The sequence below is a fragment of the Pongo abelii genome, chromosome 1 (assembly GCF_028885655.2).
Source record: "Pongo abelii isolate AG06213 chromosome 1, NHGRI_mPonAbe1-v2.0_pri, whole genome shotgun sequence".
Lineage (NCBI taxonomy): Eukaryota > Metazoa > Chordata > Mammalia > Primates > Hominidae > Pongo > Pongo abelii.
In genome coordinates, this window is record NC_071985.2 from 14186180 (window position 1) to 14206905 (window position 20726).

The window sequence follows — 20726 nt, forward strand, 5'->3', positions numbered from 1 at the left end:
TGTGCCAGGCTTGGAATGCGGAGAATCCCAGGACGCTGGAGATGGGGCCTCGAGCCTTGCAGGGGAGCTGAGCAGCTGCACAGGGCCTGGGGATGTGGGCTGAGGACGAAGGCTGCTCCTGTTCCTTTGTGGACCGCACCAGGCCCGGTGGCTGCTGCCTTCCCAGCCTTCCTCCATTCCCACTGCACCAGGCCGTGGTTCTGTGCTTCCCACAGACTCACTCCAGCCACTCCATTTACTGAGGAAAATCACCCCTCTTTCCCACATTGCATGGTATCTTCTGTTTGGAGACAGGTCTGCTTGCTTGTGACAGGTTCTTCAGTTTTCAGGAGACGGTATCAGAGAAAACAAACCTTGACGTGTGTGGGTGTTGGGTGTCCAGCCATGAGGTCTATCTTCCTACAGCTTTTTTTTTTGAGACGGAGTCTTGCTCTGTTGCCCAGGCTGGAGTGCAGTGGTGCAATCTTGGCTCACTGCAACCTCTGCCTCCCGACTTCAAGCGATTCTCCTGACTCAGCCTCCTGAGTAGCAGGGACTACAGGCACATGTCTCCATGCCTGGCTAATTTTTGTATTTTTAGTAGAGGCGGGGTTTCACCATGTTGGCCAGGCTAGTCTCAAACTCCTGACCTCAGGTGATCCACCCTCCTTGGCCTCCCAAAGTGCTGGGATTATAGGTGTGAGCCACTGCGCTCGGCCTGTCTTCCTATGGTTCTTATGCTGGCTGAAGTGCTGTTTTCATTAAGATTCATATCCAGTTGGCTTTGGCCACAGGTGCTATTTCTGCAAGTGCACAGCGCTCTTGCAGGCCACTGGGACCTGCTGGCGTCTGGAGTGCCGCCTTCCAGCTGTGCCGCTGTCTTTCTGTGCCTCTTTCTCACAGAGTGGGTCCCTTTTAGTTGCCAGCACTCTGAATGATGGTGCAAACACTGTACCCCAAATCTTCTGTGGGACACCACACTCCAATTCTGCTTTAGCCGCACAGGATTCAGTAAGACACCCTGCTGGTTTCATTTTTACTGGTTGTTCCCAGACTTTTGGATTCGTAGGCTAGAAAACTGAAAACAACAGGGTAGACATAGGTAATCAAGTTTTATTTTGCCTAGTGAAGACATAAACAAAACCAAACAAAACGATGTCTACAATCACAGGCACTCTCATGTCCTACAACAAAGCACATTTTAATGCCAGAAAAGTAGGAGGAAGAGAATAAAACCAGAGTGAAAGACAGCACTTGCCAGGAAAGGACAGATCTCACGCTGATAATTTCACTGCGGAGGGATGGAAACGTGGCCAAAGCCCAGCAGCTGTTAGTGAGCCAGCATTTCATTCATTCATTATTTATTTTTAGAGACAGGGTCTCACTGTATTGTCCAGGCTGGGGTTCAGTGGTGCCATCACAGCTCCACTGCAGCCTCAGACTCCTGGGCTCACGTGATCCTCGTGCCTCAGCCTCCCGAGTAGCTAGGACTACAGGCATGCGCCACCACACCCAGCTAATTTTTAAGTTGTTTGTAGAGACGGGATCTCACTATGGTGACCAGGCTGGTCTTGAACTCCTGGCCTCAGGCAATCCTCCCGTCTTGGCCTCCCAAATTGCTGGGATTACAGGCGTGAGCCACCTCACTCAGCTGAGCTAGCATTTCCGAATCTTGGGTCTATGATGGGAGTGGAAGGCGGCACTCCAGACCCCAGCAGGTCCCAGTGGCCTGCAAGAGCGCTGCGTACCTGCAAAAATAGCACCTGTGGCCAAAGCTAATTGGATATGAATCTTAATGAAAACAGCACTTCAGCCAGCATAAGAACTATGCCACTGAGCCTCAAACTTTAACGTGTGCGTAAATTTCCTGTGGAGTCTTGCTAAAATGAAGATTCTGAATCCTTAGGTGTAGACTGGACCCAGGATTCTGCCTTTTCACAGCCTCCCAGGCGAGGCTGGCGTTGCAGTTCCTTGCTCCGTGCTCTGAGTTGCAAGGTCTACTCTACACGATGCCAAAAGCAATCTTGTGGTTCAGTCATGTGAGTGAAGAAAAAAGATTAGGTAAAATGATTATTTTGTGTCATGCAGACAAACAAATCGTTTTTCAGCTAGATTCTCCGCTATTTCATACACGTGGCCAGAGCTGACAGAGATTGCCAGTGGACTACTGGAGATTAAAGGTGGTAATGAGTGAGGACCCTCTTAACTCCTTGTGCTTGTAAGGATGGTGAGTGCTGAACAGCCCCCAGCCTCCAGCTCCAAGCCCAGCACTAGCTTGACCAAAAGTGACCAGGGGTTTCACAGTCGGCTTCCTGAACTCTACTGGTCGACCAGCCACCTGCACCCCTCTCTTACCCCATCCCCCAAAAAACTCAAAACCCAATAAAACAAAAGCCAAACGGATGTGTATTGGGAGTCAAATGTGGCAGGAAGGGCCCCTGGCAGAGGCAGTACTCCGAGGAGAGGAAGCCATGATTGGGTCAGCCTTAAACATTCCCACCATTCTGCCGGTGTCCAGGCTGCTGCTGAAATCCCGGGCAGGTGCAATGATACACAGGCGTCCCGGGGTGCGGTTGCATGTGTGTTGGGTTGGGTTGAAGACTGAGGAACAGAAGGGGCGGGTCAAATGGTTGTGTGAGAGCGTTGGCAGGCTGTGTTGACTGAGACCCGCAGTGAGAGGTAGGTTTTTGTGGTTTATAAATTTTAATTTCAATTTTTTTTGGGATACGGTCTCTCTTAGTCGCCTAGGCTGGAGTGCAATGGGGCAATCACGGCTCACTGCAGCCTTAATCTCCCAGGCTCAAGTGATCCTCCCACCTCAGCCTCCCAAATAGCTGGGATTATAGGTGCGCAATATCATGCCTGGCTAATTAAAAAAATTCTTTTTGTAGAGACGAGGTCTCATTATGTTGCCCAGGCTGGTCTCAAATCCCTAGGCTCAAGCGATTCTCCGGCCTCAGCCTCCCAGAGTGTTGGGATTCTAGGTGTGAGCCACCGTGCCTGGCTGAGGGGGTGTTTGACATCTTCACTCAGCACACACATTTACAGGGTTGATATCCGTTTCTACAAAACAATACTTAGTTTTACTGCATGTGACATATTCTAATTAAAAAAAAATTCTAGGCCAGGCCCAATGGCTCACACCTGTAATCCCAGCACTTTGGGAGGCCGAGGCAGGTGGATCACCTGAGGTCAGGAGTTCGAGACCAGGCTGGCCACATGGCGAAACCCTGTCTCTACAAAAATACAAAAATTAGCTGGGTGTGGTTATAGGCACCTGTGATCCCAGCTACTTGGGAGACTGAGGCAGGAGAATCGCTTGAACCCAGGAGGTGGAGATTGCATTGAACCAAGATCGTGCCACTCCAGCCTGGGTGACAGAGCAAGACTCTGTCTCGAAAAAGAAAAAAAAAAAAAAACTAAAATGCTGGTTCTGATCCATTAAATTGATTTCGGGGCCCACGACTAGGCTGTGACCCAAAGTGTGACAAATGCAAATTTCGGAGGCCTTTTCTCATATTGGTAATATGCGAGTCTTTGATCTCTTACTGGGGGAACTCAGGTGACCTCAAATCTAAGAAACCTAATTTAAGAAATACACACTTAAAATTATGATTTCTTCAAATTCTACCCTGGAAGCACTTAGTGAAGGGATTTTTGCCATCTATTTCTTTGGTAAATCTCAGAGCATCTAAAAAAAAGATTAAGTGGACAAATGAGTAAATTAGCCTATCTACAAATATGTAAGTCCTTGGATGGAAGTTTTCAGGACAAATAAATTTAAAGAAAAGCATTAGATGTTATTGGTAGGTATAGTCCAAGTAGATATGAATAAGAAAATAGTTTTGAAATTAAAATTTATAGTATTATTGGTAGGTGTAGTCCGTGATGTTTCTGAAATTTAATTTTATAGCAACAGGAAAACATGAATGATTTACAAACAACTTTTGAATATATCAACAATGGAAATGATAAAAACGTTAATATTTACTGAGTCATTATATGCTATGCTGTATTGAACATTTAATTTAATTAATTAATTTATTTATTTACTTATTTATTTGGGATGGAGTCTTGCTCTGTTGCCCAGGCTGGAGTGCAGTGGCATGATCTCGGCTCACTGCAAGCTCCAACTCCTGGGTTCATGCCATTCTCCTGCCTCAGCCTCCCGAGTAGCTGGGACTACAGGCGCCCGCCACCACGCCCCGTTGATTTTTTGTATTTTTAGTAGAGACGGGGTTTCACTGTGTTAGCCAGGATTGTCTCAATCTCCTGACCTCGTGATCCACCTGCCTCGGCCTCCCAAAGTGCTGGGATTACAGGTGTAAGCCACTGTGCCCGACCGAACATTTTATTTTTAATTTAGTTTTTTTTTTTTTTTTTTTGAGACAGGATCTCACTGTCACCCATTCTAAAGTGCAGTGACCTGATCAAGGCTCTCTGCAACCTCAGCCTCCCGGGCTCCAGCAATCCTCCCACCTCAGCCTCCCATGTAGCTGGGATTACAGGCGCAGGCCACCATGCCCGGCTAATTTTTGTATTTTTTGGTAGAGACAGGGTTTCACTATGTTGCTCAGGCTGGTCTCGAACTCCTGACCTCAGGTCAACTCTGCGGGCATGGGGGACAGTTCCGAGAGCCATGGGCAGGGCAGATCCCTCCAAAAGTGCCTACAACACTGGAGAACACTTTCTTCAAATAAAATCTTAACCTAAACGCGAAACATGAAAGAAGAATGAATGAAGAATTGTTCTGGTAAACTGAGATGGGGGCCAAAGTCCATCCAGTTAGCTCCTCCCCTCCCCTGGGGTCTGAGGAACTGTGGTTTTGAAAACCATGGATCTGGCTGAGCGTGGTGGCTCATGCCTGCAATCCTAGCGCTTTGGGAGGCCGAGGTGGGTAGATCACCTGAGGTCAGGAGTTCGAGATCAGCCTGGCCAACATGGTGAAACCCTGACTCTACTAAAAATACAAAAAATTAGCCAGGTGTGATGGCAGGTGCCTGTAATCCCAGCTACTCAGGAGGCTGAGGCAGGAGAACCGCTTGAACCCAGAAAGCGGAGGTTGCAGTGAGCCGAGACCGCGCCACTGCACTCCAGCCTTGGTGACAGAGTAAGACTCCATCTCAAAAAAATACAAAAAACAAAAAACAAAGAAAACCATGGATCTGGCCAGATGCAGTGGCTCACGCCTGTACCCTCAGCAATTTGGGAGGCTGAGGAGGGCGGATCATCTGAGGTCAGGAGTTCGAGACCAGCCTGGCCAATACGGCGAAACCCGTCTCTACTAAAAATACAAAAATTAGCCGGGAATGGCGGCTTGTGCCTGTAGTCCCAGCTACTCAGGAGGCTGAGGCAGGAGAATCACTTGAACCCAGGAGGCAGAAGTTGCAGTGAGAGAGATTACGCCACTGCACTCCAGCCTGGGAGATAGTGAGACTCTGTCTCAAAAAAAAAAACTATGGATCTTGTTCTAGCCTCTGTTTTTACACCTGAGAAACATGAGGTTCAGAGAGTGAGGCTACCTCCTCACAGGTGCACAGTGACTTAGTGTCAGCGCTTGGACCCACCCTAGGGGCCTGGGCTCCTTGTAGAATGTTCTCCCTCCTCCTTGTCCACCTCCTCCTCATTTGCAGTTATCCAGACACACAACTGCTGAGAAAGTCTTTTGTTTCCTTCTTTATTTATTTTGAGAGAGAGTCTCACTCTGTCACCCAGGCTGGAGTGCAGTGGCGTGATCTCAGCTCACTGCAGCCTCCACCTCCCAAGTTCAAGCCATTCTCCTGCCTCAGCCTCCCCAGTAGCTGGGATTACAGGTGTGCACCACCACCCTGGCTAATTTTTATATTTATTTATTTATTTGAGATGGAGTCTTGCTCTGTCACCCAGGCTGGAGTGCAGTGGCATGATCTCAGCTCACTGCAACCTCTGCCTCCTGGGTTCAAGTGATTCTCCTGCCTCAGCCTCCCGAACAGCTGGGACTACAGGCATGCGCCACCCAGCCCAGCTAATTTTTGTATTTTTAGTAGAGACAGGGTTTCATCACATTGGCCAGGCTGGTCTCGAATTCCTGACCATATGATCCACCCACCTAAGCCTCTCAAAGTGTCAGGATTACAGGCGTGAGCCAGCTTGCCCAGCCTTGTATTTCTTAGGTGAATAGATTTTGATTTGCAGAATTCAAAAAGGAATGCGAGTGAAGTAGGTGAAATAATAAGTTTAGCTTGGAGGATCCTATGAGCCTTCCCCCTGGTGTGCTGGTCACAGCTAGTTTTGCCCAGCACACTTTTGTCCTCTTTGTCCTCTGCTCTCCTTTGAACATCAACAAGGGCTGATGGCATTGACAGGCTTGCCCTGGTGACTGACCACGTCTCGCGTTGAAAATGTGCTTTGGCGCCTCTTACAGGACGATGACGTTTGTCCCAATGTGTCCCAATGAAGCACCTCGCAGGAACTTGATAAACTTGACTGCCCGTATCCATTAAGGTGCTTGTGCATTATACCTACAATTGGGGAGATACCTTACCCACCTCTTTGCAGATCGTTCTAAGGAAAGGTGTTTGGCCATCTGTCTGGGAGGCTGAGGACTGGCCCTTGTCACAGGCAGAGTGCTGAGAGCTGCCCCTCTGCCCAGCCCCGTGCTCCTCTGCTGAGGGGTCAGCTCGGGTTGTCTGGAGGCACTGCCCTGCGCCTGCTCCTCAAGCCGCTTGATGGCACTGTTAGAACTGGAGAAGGGAGACGGCTTCTCCCGAAACAGTTTCCTCTGTTCTGATCAGCTCCAAACTGTCATTTCCACCCACCTCCTTCCTAACTGAACAGAACAAAATCACTTCACAGCCTGTTGCTGCTGCTCTGCTCCCCCAGCCCCGCCCGGCCCTGCCATCCGGGCAAAGATTTAGTAGCCCCTGTGCCCTGTTTCCCGCACTCACGCACCCAGGCTTCCATCCTGTTTCTCTAGAGCTTTATCATCCTGTGTGTTTTGGGGGCCTCTGCAGTGCCAGGCACTCTGCAGGCAGAGAGAAGGCCAGGAAAACCTTATAAGAACCCGGGAATCTAAAAGAGAAGGCAGAAGTGCCTGACATCCTTCTGGCCACATGATTTGTTTTCTAGAAGAAAGAAGAAAATAGCAGTGGGAGAAGGTGCTTGGGAGGAACGGAAGGAATGTGCAGAGGGCAGGAAACGGGGTCTCTCGGGCGGAATCTTGGCATTAGGTTGCAAGGCTTAATGTGTTCTGTTCTTGGCTTCCCAGCTGCCACTGTGTCTAAATCCCTCTCGCAGGGTCAAGGGTGGGTGGAGGCGTGGTCTGAAGGGACCCTTGCCTTCATCTACTTGCTTTGGCCTCTTCTGGTTCTCAGTTCTGTCTCTCTCTCTCTGTAGCTCTGTCACCCAGGCTGGAGTGCAGCAGTGCCATCATAACTCATTGCAACCTTAAACTCCTGGGCTTAAGCGGTCCTCCTGCCAGGAGTTTACTACTGGTACATGCCATTACACCCGGCTAATATTTAGTTTTTTCGTAGGGATGGGGTCTCACTAGATTGCCCAGGCTGGTAACTTCTGGGTTGAAGCCAGATCCTCTCACCTCAATCTCCCAAAGTGCTGGGATTACAGGCATGAGCCACCACACCTGGCCTCTCTTTCTTTTTTTTTTTTTGCAATGGCGGGTGGGGGTGGCTGGTGGGGAGGAGGACAGAGTCTCACTCTGTAACCCAGGCTGGAGTGCAATGGCATGACCTCGGCTCACTGCAACCTCCGCCTCCCGAGTTCAAGCCATTCTCCTGCCTCAGCCTCCTGAGTAGCTGGGATTACGGACACGTATCACCATGCCCAGCTAATTTTTTTATTTTTAGTAGAGAAGGGGTTTCACCATGTTGGCCAGGCTGGTCTCGAATTCCTGACCTCAGGTGATCCACCTGCCTTGGCCTCCCAAGGTGCTGGGATTACAGGCATGAGCCACTGCGCTTGGCCCTCTCTTTTTTATTTATTTATTTATTTTTGAAATGGAGTCTCGCTTTGTTGCCCAGGCTGAAGTGCAGTGGCATGATCTCAGCTCACTGGAACCTCCACCTTCCGGGTTCAGGTGATTCTCCTGCCTCAGCCTCCTAGGTTGGGATTACAGGCACGCATCACCACACCCAGCTAATTGTTGTATTTTTGCTAGAGAAGGGGTTTCACCATGTTGGCCAGGTTGGTCTCAAATTCCTGACCTCAGGTGATCCACCTGCCTCGGCCTCCCAAAGTGCTGGGATTTTGGGCATGAGCCACTGCGCCTGGCCCTCTCTTTTTTTATTTTTATTTTCAAATGGAGTCTCGCTCTGTTGCCCAGGCTGGAGTGCAGTGGCGTGATCTCGGCTCACTGGAACCTCCGCCTCCTGGGTTCAAGTGAGTCTCCTGCCTCAGCCTCCTGAATAGCTGGGACTATAGGCACGCATCATCACACCCAGCTAATTGTTGTATTTTTAGTAGAGAAGGGGTTTGGTCTTTAATTCCTGACCTCAGGTGATCCACCTGCCTCAGCCTCCCAAAGTGCTGGGATTACAGGCATGAGTGTTTTTTTTGGACACAGAGTCTGTCTCTGTCACCCAGGCTGGAGTGCAGTGGTGCTATCTTGGCTCACTGCAACCTCCACCTCCTGGGTTCAAGCAATTCTCCTGCCTCAGCCGCCCGAGTAGCTGGGATTACAGGCGTGCGCCACCATGCCCAGCTAATTTTTGTATTTTAGTAGAGATGGGGTTTTACCATGTTGGCCAGGCTGGTCTCCAACTCCTGACCTCAAGCAGTCCACCCACCTTGGCCTCCCAAAGTGCTGGGATTACAGGCATGAGCTACTGCGCCCAGCCCTTTTTTTTTTTGAATTTATTGTGTATACTTAAGGTATACAATGTGATGTTATGAGGTACATGTACATATAGTAAAACAGTTACTAGAGTGGAGCAAATGAACATAGCTGTCATCTCTCATAGGTACGTATTTTTCCCCTGTAGTAAGAGCAGCTACAGTCAACTATAATCTACTCATTTAGCAAAGATGCTGAATACAGTACACTTTTAACTAAGTGTGTCTTCATATTGTACATCAGATCTTTCTACTTGTTCATCCTGCATAGTTGCTGTTTTGTGTCCTTCTGCATTCACCTCCCCATTTCCTCTGCCTCACCCCCAATACTGGTAACAACTGTCTTATTCTCCATCTCTGTGTATTTGGCTTTTTTAAAAAAAGATTCCACCTGTAAGCAAGGCTGTGCAGTATTTGTCTTTCTGTGTCTGGCTTATTTCACCCAGCATAATACCCTTCCTATCCTCCCTCCATGTTCATTCATGTTGTGGATCTCCTTTTTTTTTTTTTTTTTTTTGAGACAGAGACTTGCTCTGTTGCCCAGGCTGGAGTGCAATGGCACAATCTTGGGTCACTGCAACCTCTGCCTCCTGGGTTCAAGAGATTCTCATACCTCAGCCTCCCGAGTAGCTGGGATTACAGGCATGCACCAGGCATGCACCACCACGCCTGGCTATTTTTTGTATTTTTAGTAGAAATGGGGTTTCACCATGCTGCCCAGGATGGTCTTGAACTCCTGGCCTCAAGCGATCTGCCTGCCTTGACCTCCCAAACTGCTGGGATTGCAGGTGTGAGCCACCACACCCAGTCTTCCTTGCTTTCCTTGCCTGCTTTCTTTCTTTCTTTCTTTCTCTCTCTCTCTTTCTTTCTTTCTTTCTTTTTTCATTCTTGTTGCCCAGCCTAGAGTACAATGGTGCCATCTTGGCTCACCGCAACTTCCGCCTCCCGGGTTCAAGCGATTCTCCTGCCACAGCCTTCCTGAGTAGCTGGAATTACAGGCATGCACCACCACATCCGGCTAATTTTGTATTTTTAGTAGAGACAGGGTTTCTCCATATTGGTCAGGCTGTTCTCGAACTCCCAGCCTCAGGTGATCCGCCCACCTCGGCCTCCCAAAGTGCTGGGATTACAGGCATAAGCCACCACGCCCGGCCTCTTTCTTTCTTTCTTCCTTTCTTTCTTTTTCTTTCTTCCTTCCTTTCTTTCTTCCTCTCTTTCTCTCTTTCTTTCTTTCTTCTCCTTTCTTTCTTCTTTCTTTCTTTCCTTCTTTCTTTCTGTCTTCTTTCTTTCTTTCTTTCTTTCTTTCTTTCTTTCTTTCTTTCTTTCTCTTTCTTTCTTCTTTCTTCCTTCCTTCCCTCCCTCTTTCTTTCTTTCTCTTTCTTTCTTTCTTCTTTCCTTTCTTTCTTTTTTCTTTCTTTCTTTCCTTTCTCTTTCTTTCTTTCTCTTTCTCTCTCTCTTTCTTTCTTTTCCTGCCTGCCTGCCTCCCTTCCCTTCCCTTTCCTTCCTTTCTTTCTTTCTTCATTCTTTCTTTCCCCATTCCTGTTGAGTGCACACATTTTCTTTACTCATTTGTCCATAATGGACACCTAGGTTGCTTCCCTATCTTGCCTGTTGTGAATACGGGAGTGCAGCTACCTCTCCTCGGTGGTGATTTTCTCTCTTTTGGGTATATAACCAAAAGGAAGATTGCTGGATCATGTGGTAGTTCTATTTTTAATTTATTTAGGTGGTTCCCAGTTCTTGCTACCACTTCCTTTTCCTTGGAGAGATGAGTAGGAGACAGGCTGAGGATACCCATGAGCTGTAAAAGAAGAGAGCCCTGCTGCCCACAGCTTGCATCCTAAATCTCAGGCCCTGCAGTTCTATGCCCTGCTTACCTCCCCTGGCTCCCCTTCCTCCAGAGGAAGAAAATGGGAGGGCTTTGCTATGAGAAAAGCATTTTCCCCAAACAATTACCAGGAAATACTGTCTCGATTGCTATTCCTGTCATGTGCTGCCCTCTTGGCAGAGTTACTGGAAGGCTTATTACACCTTGCAAATGCTGATGGGGCACAGTTCCCAGAGTTGGAAAGGCTCACCCAGCGCAGGCCGCCAAGGCCTCTTGGTTTCCCCCTACAGGTGCCAGGTGTGCGCTCCACACCCCTCTGTTGGCCAACCTTGACCTTGAGCAGAGGCCCCGGCCAGCTCTCCCAGCCTGCTTGCAGGTGGGAGGCCATTCTCTGCTGACTCAGGCCCAGACTGGGGCAGGTGCATGCCTTCAACCCCGTGAGTAATACCGGCTTTTCATCTTCAAAGGGCCTTCCCAAGATTAACCAATTAGTCACCCCCAGGAGAGCTACAAAGCAAGTTATTATTGTCTTTATTAAGCCCATGGTGGAGGAGGGAAGTAAGTGGAGTCCCCATCCCAGGTCAGTGAGAAAACTGGCAGAAGAGTGTGTGGATTTGGGCACAGGAGATGACAGCCACTCGGGATTTCTCGGGGTGTTGGGGTGGGGGACGAACCAAAGGCAGGTAAAGTAGAGGCTGGAGCTTCTCACTGGTTGGGGTGGGAGATACCACAGGGATTATGTGGGGAAGGACTGAGAGGCTTAGGCTGATGGAAAAGGGCATCTCACTGAAACCAGAACCAGTGGATGAAGAGTCAGTTTGGCCTCAACTGACCCACGGAGGGCTCTGCCCTATGTTCTAAAGGATTCAGAAAACCGCTGATTGTGCTTGAGTCACTCTGCCTCTCTGTGACACCCAGATATTTGTGAAATGAGCCTTGGAACACTTTCCTTTTTGTATCTGTTTGAGGATTTTGATGGACTAAAAATGATCACAACACAAGTCATTCAAGCACGTTGCAAATAAAAAGTATACTATGAAGGCTTAGAAGAGGAAGAGGTGGACGTTGTTCTGGTTCACTCTGAGCCACAGGTGTGTCTCCTTCAGGTGCACGATGCAGAAAGTTAGAGAGTTTTAAAAAGTAAATCCAAGTCCTGGTGACAGAGTGAGAACCGATGCACCTTCTGGAAGCCAGACAGCAGAGCGAGCCTTCAGTCAATCCTGTCTGCAGCTGCTTTTTATAAACTTGGCATAAATATGTGCTTGGGAACGCCAGGACAGTGTGTCTGGAAGATGTTTTCTACCATTAGAAAACACACACATACACCACACATAACACACATGCACATAATACACATGCATATAACACACACACATGCACACATAGCACACACAAACACAACACACAACACACATGCACACACACAACACACATGCACATACACAACACACATGCACACACAACACATGTACACACATACTCATATACATGACACATACACACATAACATACACATAACATGCACACATAACACGTATATACAATTACACAACTCACAACACACACATACTCATATACACATAATACATATGCACACACAACACACACATAACATACACAGCACACACATAACATACATACACACCACACATAACAGACATGCACATACGCACACACATACACGCACACATAACACACAAACACAACACACACAACACATATGCACACACAACACACACACAACACACACAACACACATACTCATACACACATAACACATATGCACACACATAACATATAACATGCAACCATAGCACACACATAACCTACATACACGCATACACACAGCACACACATACACATATAACACACATACACACATACTCATACACACAACACACAAGCACACACATAACATACACATACACACATAGCACACACATAACATATTTATACACACATACACACACATACACACATACACATAACACACACATATACACATGCACACATGCTCAGAAACAACAGAAATCATGCGTGGTACTGAGTGGCTTCACTTATGTTTTTTCCTGTTTTGCTGCCAATTTTAGAAGGCCGTAAGTCATAGTCGTTGTTAAACTTTGTCAGTTAAAATGTAACACTAAGAACAAAGTCATCTGAGCTGCTGTAGTCAGATGGCTTTTGGAGAGAATTCATTGTGGAAGGCACGCTTTCTTGTGCTCCGTGACAGCTGCTAAGTCGCGTGCTGTGGGTCTCGGGCATTTTCTGGTGTGTGTTACACACGGTGCCCACAGGGCAGTCCTGACTCTTATGGGCCCTGGATTCAGCATTTATGCCGCAGCTCCAGAGGGCCACTTACCAGAGGAAAGGAGATGTGATGAGTCAAACTGTCCACATGTACTCGGTGTGACCCAGGAACTGAGTGTGGTCTCCTTAGGGGTGATGTGTTACAAATTCCCCACTTCTATTTCTCCTAGAAATGGCTGCATCCACTTTCTCATAAACCTTGACCCAGCAGAATTCAGAAATTAAGAGGCCCAAAGGGAGGGCCTGGCTTGGTTTGAGGCTGGAACAGCACAACTTCCTCACCCTGACTCGGGAGAATGGAAAAGCCAGGAATGGCAAGCAGCCTTTGTGCTTGGAGACCTCTAAGCTGTACTGTTTGGTTTGCTGTGAGACTGGAAGCCTTTTGAGGGCAGGGCTCTGTGTTTTTCCTGAGGAGTTCTAGTGCTAAGACAAGGCCGGGAACACAATGAGCCAACAGGCCTTTACAAATGCTTGTGCCTTAAACCACATGGAAGACAAGACCCCAGGAGGCCTGCTGGGAGCACAGCCTTCAGTTTGGTGAGGTGGTGGGAGGGTCCTTCCTCTTTCCAGCCCTCCTTTTCTGCCTGCTCTTCCATCTGCTCTTCTTCCTCATCTCATTATCCACTCTAGTGAAGCTTGGGGGCTTTGAGGGGACAGGGGGAGCCAGAGTGGGAAAAGGGAGGCTTTCTCAGTGACCAGGTCCCCACACTTTGAGGCTGGGTGTAATCTTTGTGGGGTAAAACTAGAATTTGGGCCATTGCTCTGAAAACTAGAGCGTTGCTTCCATCTGTGATCCGATCAGGGAATTATGGGCAGGGCTGACAGATCTGATGCCAAGCTCTGCCCTTGCTGTTCAAGCTACTTTCAGGATAAAGCACTGCTGTCTCTGTCTTTGATTCTCCATTTGTAGGAAGGGCACTCGTACCCCATCTGCTGCATGTGGGGGGACACTCTCTATACATACCGTCCAGTGCCTCGATAGGAAGTGGAAAGGCCTATTCACTGCCCAGGTAACAGGCCCTTCAGGCCCCAGTGTTTTGTGAATCTGGAAGGGTTTGTGGCACTGGTTTTGAAATGGGTCATGTTATGTTTCTGCTGGCATGCTCAGCATTGCCATGTTTCTCTTTTTGGGCCTTCTTTCTTCCTTTAGAACAAGAGGGTTTTGTTGTTGTTGTTGTTGTTTTTGTTGTTGTTGTTTTTGTTGTTGTTGTTGTTTTAGATGGAGTCTTGGTCTGTTGCCCAGGCTGGAGTGCGGTCACGTGGTCTCGGCTCACTGCAAACTCCGCCTCTCCGGTTCAAGTGATTCTTCTGCCTCAGCTCCCAAGCAGCTGGGATTACAGGTGCTTGCCACTGCATATATATTTTTAGTAGAGATGGAGTTTTGCCATGTTGGCCAGGCTGGTCTCGAACTCCTGATCTCAAGTGATCCACCTGCCTCGGCCTCCCAAAGTGCTGGGATTACAGGTGTGAGCCACCATGCCTGGCTTTTTTTAAATTTTAATCTCTTCAATAAATACATACTTCAAAGCTACTGTGCTCAAGGCACTGTGCCCAGTCTGGGTACTTCCGTGAACAAGACAAGCCCCTGTCTTCATGGAGTTTTCATTTTAGTGGGGAGTGACAGACATAGGCCAACTCACCCTGCAAATAACTTTCGCTTCCAGTGATGACTCCAGCAATGAAGGAATGGTGCAGATTGCTAAGAAGGTGTCCAGCAGGGAAGCTGACTTAGTCTGTGGGAGTGGGTAGGGGGCCCCTGGGATTGCCACCTCACCTCTCCGGGCCTTACCTGTGAAATGGGCGCACCAGCATTTGCTTCATAGGGCGACCACGAGTAACGGGTAAAATAATGCACTTTGACTCATGCTGGCTACCCTCATGATTCCTTCCTAATAAAATCTCCAGTGACTAGTCTCTCATATCTACTTTTTCTCTTCTCTTTTGAATAATGCGATTTCATAATTCAACCTTGCCTGGACAAACAGGAAAACTCACTCCAAATTCCAAGCTGGTTTTAGAAACGTTTTCTTGGAGGGTGGTGGGAAGTGGGGTGGGGGTTTGGGAAGGGACTCTCTCCCGGCTCCTTCGTTGCTGTCTTGTTGCCAACTCCAGTTCCCCGGCTTGTGAAGAGTGCGCGTGGGGGGACACGCTCTGATCCTCATACCCCGGGAGCCGCCCACCTGAGACCGCTCTGTCCTCTGGCCACAGCTTCCCAATACTCCGTCTATAGGGAAATAAAATATTTAAAATAAAGACTCAGGACGTGAACTCATTTGAAAAAATGTCCTCCCCTTACTTTTCCAAAACAGTGCAGCCTTCCTGGAAGAAAGCAAACAAAATAAGTGTGACTGTTTAGAAAACGATTGGAAAACCCATTCTGAACAGTGTGAGTTTGCATGGCTCTCCTGGGCGGATGTGTCACCCTCGGCTGGGCTTACTCTGGCGTCTGTGTGGAGAGGAGGCAGGGCTGCCCACGCGGTCTTCTCAGAAGAGGCAGCTGATGGCTGAGTGGGGCCTGGGGACCAGTTCCCCTCAAACAACCGCGGGCACCTCACCCTTGCAGACCTCAAACACACAGACAGACACGGGTGTGAGTCCACATGTGTGTGTGAGGCTGCGTCCAGCTGAAATTAGTACAATGACCTAATCGCCGCCAAGGCGCGGACAACTGCTCTGCATGTGGTGACTATTTTGGGTTTCTAGGTGTTCGCATGTGATTTGTGGCATTCGCAGTGTCGTTGTTAATAACACTGTTGGCTGTGTGGAGGCTGAGGATGAAGCCTTTTCATTTCAGCCATCTGGTCAGAATGCTTCTCCTTTGATGAGGGAAAAAACCTTTGCTGTGTTTCAACTGGAACGCTGCCTCCTAATTAAGGTGACAGCAGATCGCCGAGTCGCCCTGTCTTTGCAGGAAGAGCCAGTCAGGCTCTAAATGCCGCTCTATCCGGGAGGGAGAACGCCTTTCCTATTGATTGTGGTTTGGTATGCAGTTCAGGCACTGGCTCGAAGGGACGCCGGGCCAGGAAAGCCAGCGTGTGGTGTTTACCGGGTTGGCTGCCTTGGCGCTCAGGTTTTCCATTGTCAGGCAGTGACAGTGCTGCTCAGACGCTCTCAGGAGACGTTCCCCTGCTTTCATAACAACGAAGGGCTTTTTTGTTTTCTGACTCATCTTCAGAAGATCTCCCCCACTTCGTTTGAAAGTAAATATAATTAGTAACAGGCAGACATACTGTATATAGCCAGTCCTGCCTATGCAAGAGAGTTATAATTAAACATGCATGCTGTCTGCTGTTCACTGTCTGCTAAAGGCCTTGCTGAAGTCACCTGTAGGGAAAGGGGTTTATCTAGAAGCAGCAGCCTGGGGTGGATGCTGCAGAGAGAGAGGCCTGTCCCACCTTTGAGTCGAACCTCCAGTCCGAAGCTTAGATTGAGCTGTTGACTAAAGGGGAGGTGTGTCCATTGGCCCTCAGCCTGCCTTCGCCTCGGTTCTTCTCCATTCTCCACCTTGGGCAGCCCTGGGTGACCCTGTGTGGTCAAGGTTGGGGCCAGCCCCTCTTGGAGACAGAGTGATGGTGGCCAAGTATGGTTGTCATAGTAACGAGGTGGCTGCTGCAACTGCTGTCGGCTCAGGAGGCACCTGCCTGCCTGCAGGTTACGATCTGCCCTCCCCAAGCTGGGGAGCCAAGACCACTTGCTTTTGTTCCCAGCTCCCTGCCTGGGATGCTGGCAGCAAAATCTCAGCCCCGCCCTGCAGGGCAGGAGCTCAGGTATGTTATCCCCAGGTGACCCTCGGCCCTTCTTTCTGGCTAAGGGTAGGCTGGGTGTTTGGAGGCCACTGTCCAGGCCCATAGAGTACTCGGATTCTGCTGAAACCAGTGGCTCAGGCAGCCCCAGGAACACACACACACCTTGTGGGAAGATTCTGGGACCACGGCACGGCCAACGGGCTTGGTGACACAGGCTTGGAGACACAGGAGAAGCTGCTGTGCCTCCTGCTCCTCCGGGGGGTGCAGCGGTGACCGGATGACTAGTTGGCACAGTCCTTCCTTGGCCTGGATCGAATGCAACAGGCGTCATCTGAGCCCCGGGCACCTTTCCCCAAGTTGCTCAAAGTGTTTTCCGAGCAAACAGTTGTTTCACAACACCCGTGAGAAGTAGGTGGAGTGACAAAGAATTCTTTGTCCCTGTCTTGCAGATGGGGGAATTGAAAAGCTTGCCGGTGCTAGTGATGAGGCCAAGAAAAGGAGAAGGTGCTCTCCTGCCCAGGGCTCTGGGTGTGGAGCACCGGGGCCAACTCGTGCCCCATCACCAACTCCTGTGGAAATTGGTGCAGCTCCAGCAGAGAAGGAGGCCAAAAGTGGAAGAGGCCCAGGGCTTCTCCCTTAGCACTGGAGGCCTCAGATGCAATGGCAGGAGCTCGGCCGTGGGCCCCACTGTCTGAGGTGTTGAAACTGGCCATTGGCAACTCGAGAGGTGTTGGTGCTCTCCTGCTCAGCTTGCCTGAAGTTACTGGACTCTTGGAGGGGGTCAACAGATGCTTTTTAAGCACCCTGTTCTGGCCCAGGAATTGTTCCATTCCAGTGGTAAATGAGGGGGATGTGGCCCCGCCTTTATGTTGTTCATAGGAGACATAGGAGACAGTCAATACATAAAATTAAGAAGAAATCATTTCAGAGAGTGACATGCTATAAGGACACTAAAAATGCATAATGGGACAGAGATTGGCTAGAGGGGAGGGTAGGAGAGAGGAACAACTTTTTTATTTTGTTTTATTTTATTTTATTTTTGAGATGGAGTCTCGCTCTGTCACCCAGGCTGGAGTGCAGTGGCGTGATCTAGGCTCACTGCAACCTCTGCCTCCCGGATTTAGCAATTCTCGTGCCTCAGCCTCTTGAGTAGCTGGGATTTCAGGTGCCCACCACCATGCCCGGCTAATTATTGTATTTTAGTAGAGACAGGGTTTCACCGTGTTGCTCAGGCAGGTCTTGAACTCCTGACCTCAGGTGATCCACCCCCTCTTGGTCTCCCAAAGTGCTAGGATTACAGGTGTGAACCACTGCTCCCGGCTATTTTATTTTTTGAGACAGGGTCTCACTCTCTCTCCTAGGCTGGAGTGCGGTGGTGTGATCATAGCTCACTGCAGCCTCAGACTCCTGGGCTCAAGTGATCCTCCTGACTCAGCTTCCTGAGTAGCTGGGACTACAGGTATGCACCACCATGCCTGGCTAATTTTTAAAAATATTTTTGTAGAGATGGGGTTTTGCTGTGTTGCCCAAGCTGGGAACTCCTGGGCTCAAAGGATCCTCCCACCTGAGCCTCCCAAAGTGCTGGGATTACAGATATGGAACCACTGTGCCTGGCTGAGCAAAAATTTTAGATAAGGAATCAGAGAAGGTGTCTGCACGAGCAATTCCGCAAAGGGCAGAAGGAGCCAGACCAGGGGACCAGCATTCCAGGGGGAAGAAACAACTGCAGAAAAGCCCTGAGAGGGGAATGAGGGTGGCCTGTCCAAAGCTTGGGGGAGGATGCTGCTCTTGGATGGTGGCAAGAGAGGATGTGAGGGTGGTGAGCAGGGGTGTGGTCCTGTAGGGAGCACCATGTGGGTTGTGGGGCTGTGTGTGATTCTGGATGCTAGGGGAGGTGATACATAATTCAGGATTTCTTGGGAAGATGGTGCTGACATTCTTTTCTTATGGATTGGATGTGGAGCATGACAGAGGGATGAGTTAAGGACAGTCTCTGGGTGTTTGCTGGAGGTGGAAGATGGAGCTCTTGATTGCGATGGAGAAGGCTGGGGAAGACCATGTGTAGGAGGGTTGAAGAGGGTGGTCTTAGGGATGGCCAGTTTGAAAGGCCTGCTTCTAAGTGGCTGTGAGTGCAGCCTGGGCATCTGCATTTCATAAACTCTCCCTCTCAGATCATGGAGAAGAAAGGGAGAAGAATGAACTGCAGTTTTGGTTTTGTTTTAGACAGAGTCTCCGTCTGTCACCCAGGCTGTAATGTAGTGGCAGGATCTTGACTCACTGCAATCTCCACCTCCCGGGTTCAAGCAGTTCTCCTGCCTCAGGCTCCTGAGTAGCTGGTATTACAGGCATGCACCACCATACCTGGCTAGTTTTTTGTATTTTTAGTAGAGACGGGGTTTCACCATGTTGGCCAGGCTGGTCTTGAACTCCTGACCTCAAGTGATCCACCCACCTCAGCCTCCCAAAGTGCTGGGGTTACAGGCGTGAGCCACCACGCCAGGCCTGCACTTGGTTTTGAATTCACCCAAGCCTCACAGGACTCAAACTCCATGATTTTCTTTTTTTGCTTTTTTTTGAGACGGAGTCTCGCTCTGTTACCCAGGCTGGAGTGCAGTGGCACAATCTCTGCTCACTGCAGCCTCCGCTTCCTGGGTTCCAGGGGTTCTTGTGTCTCAGCCTCCCAAGTAGTTGGGACTACAGGCACGAGCCACCACGCCCAGCTAACTTTTGTATTTCTAGTAGAGACTGGGTTTCACCATGTTGGCCAGGCTGTTTCAAACTCCTGACCTCAGGTAATCCACCCACCTCGGCCTCCCAAAGTGCTAGGATACAGGTGTGAGCCACCGTGCCCAGCCTAAACTCCATGATTTTCAAGGACAAGACTCCTGCTTCCAGAGCTGGAGGAGGTCTGCTAATGGTGCTTTGCCATCGAGGAAAGGAGACCAGCCAGGGTGGGTGCATGGAGTGCAGTGAACACCCTCTTGCCAACTGGCCTGCTGTCCCTTCCTATCCAGCCGCCTGCCATTCACATCCAGATCCTTGGTGATTTGCCCTTGAGCATCATTATTAGCCTGATCTTTTTTTTTATTTTTTTATTTTTTTATTGAGACAGAGTCCCACTCTTGTCGCCCAGGCATGCGCCATCGCACCTGGCCATTATTAGCCTGATCTTATTACCTGTGGATGAAGAAGGACCCAAGTCCTGCCTCTCTTTTGTTTGATAAAATGGAATGGTAAAAGCTTAGCAATTGGCCAGGCGCGATGGCTCACGCCTGTAGTCTCAACACTTTGGGAGGCCAAAGTGGGCAGATCATGAGGTCAGGAGTTCGAGACCAGCCTGACCAACATGGTGAAACCCCATCTCCACGAAAAATACAAAAATTAGCCAGGCATGGTGGCAGGTGCCTGTAATCCCAGCTGTTCGGGAGGCTGAGGCAGGAGAATCACTTGAACCCGGGAGGTGGAGGTTGCAGTGAGCCGAGATAGTGCCATTGCACTCCAGCCTGGGCTACAGAGCAAAACTTGGTTTCAAAAAAAAAAAAAAAAAAAGTTTAGCAATTTATTCTAAAAAGAGGCATTTTGTAAAGGATGGGCCTGGTTGGGCACGGTGGCTCATGCCTGTAATCCCAGCACTTTGGGAGGCCGAGGCAGGTGGATCATGAGGTCAGGAGTTTGAGACCAGCCTGACCAACATGGTGAAACCCCATCTCTACTAAAAAATACAAAACTTAGCCAGGTGTGGTGGCACGCGCCTGTAATCCCAGCTACTCAGGAGGCTGAGGCAGGAGAATCACTTGAACCCTGGAGACGGAGGTTGCAGGGAGCTGTGATTGCACTATTGCACTCTAGCCTGGGCGACAGAGTGAGAATCTGTCTCAAAAAAAAAAAAAAAAACAAAAACCAAAACGGATGGGCCCGTGTGCGCAGCAAGAGCTGTCCATCAAAGGGAGTTCCACTAGGCAGGAGGGCAGGGATTCTTTTTGGCCACTAACTTGACATGCAGCTTTGAAAAACTTGCTAATTCTTCCTTTAGTATA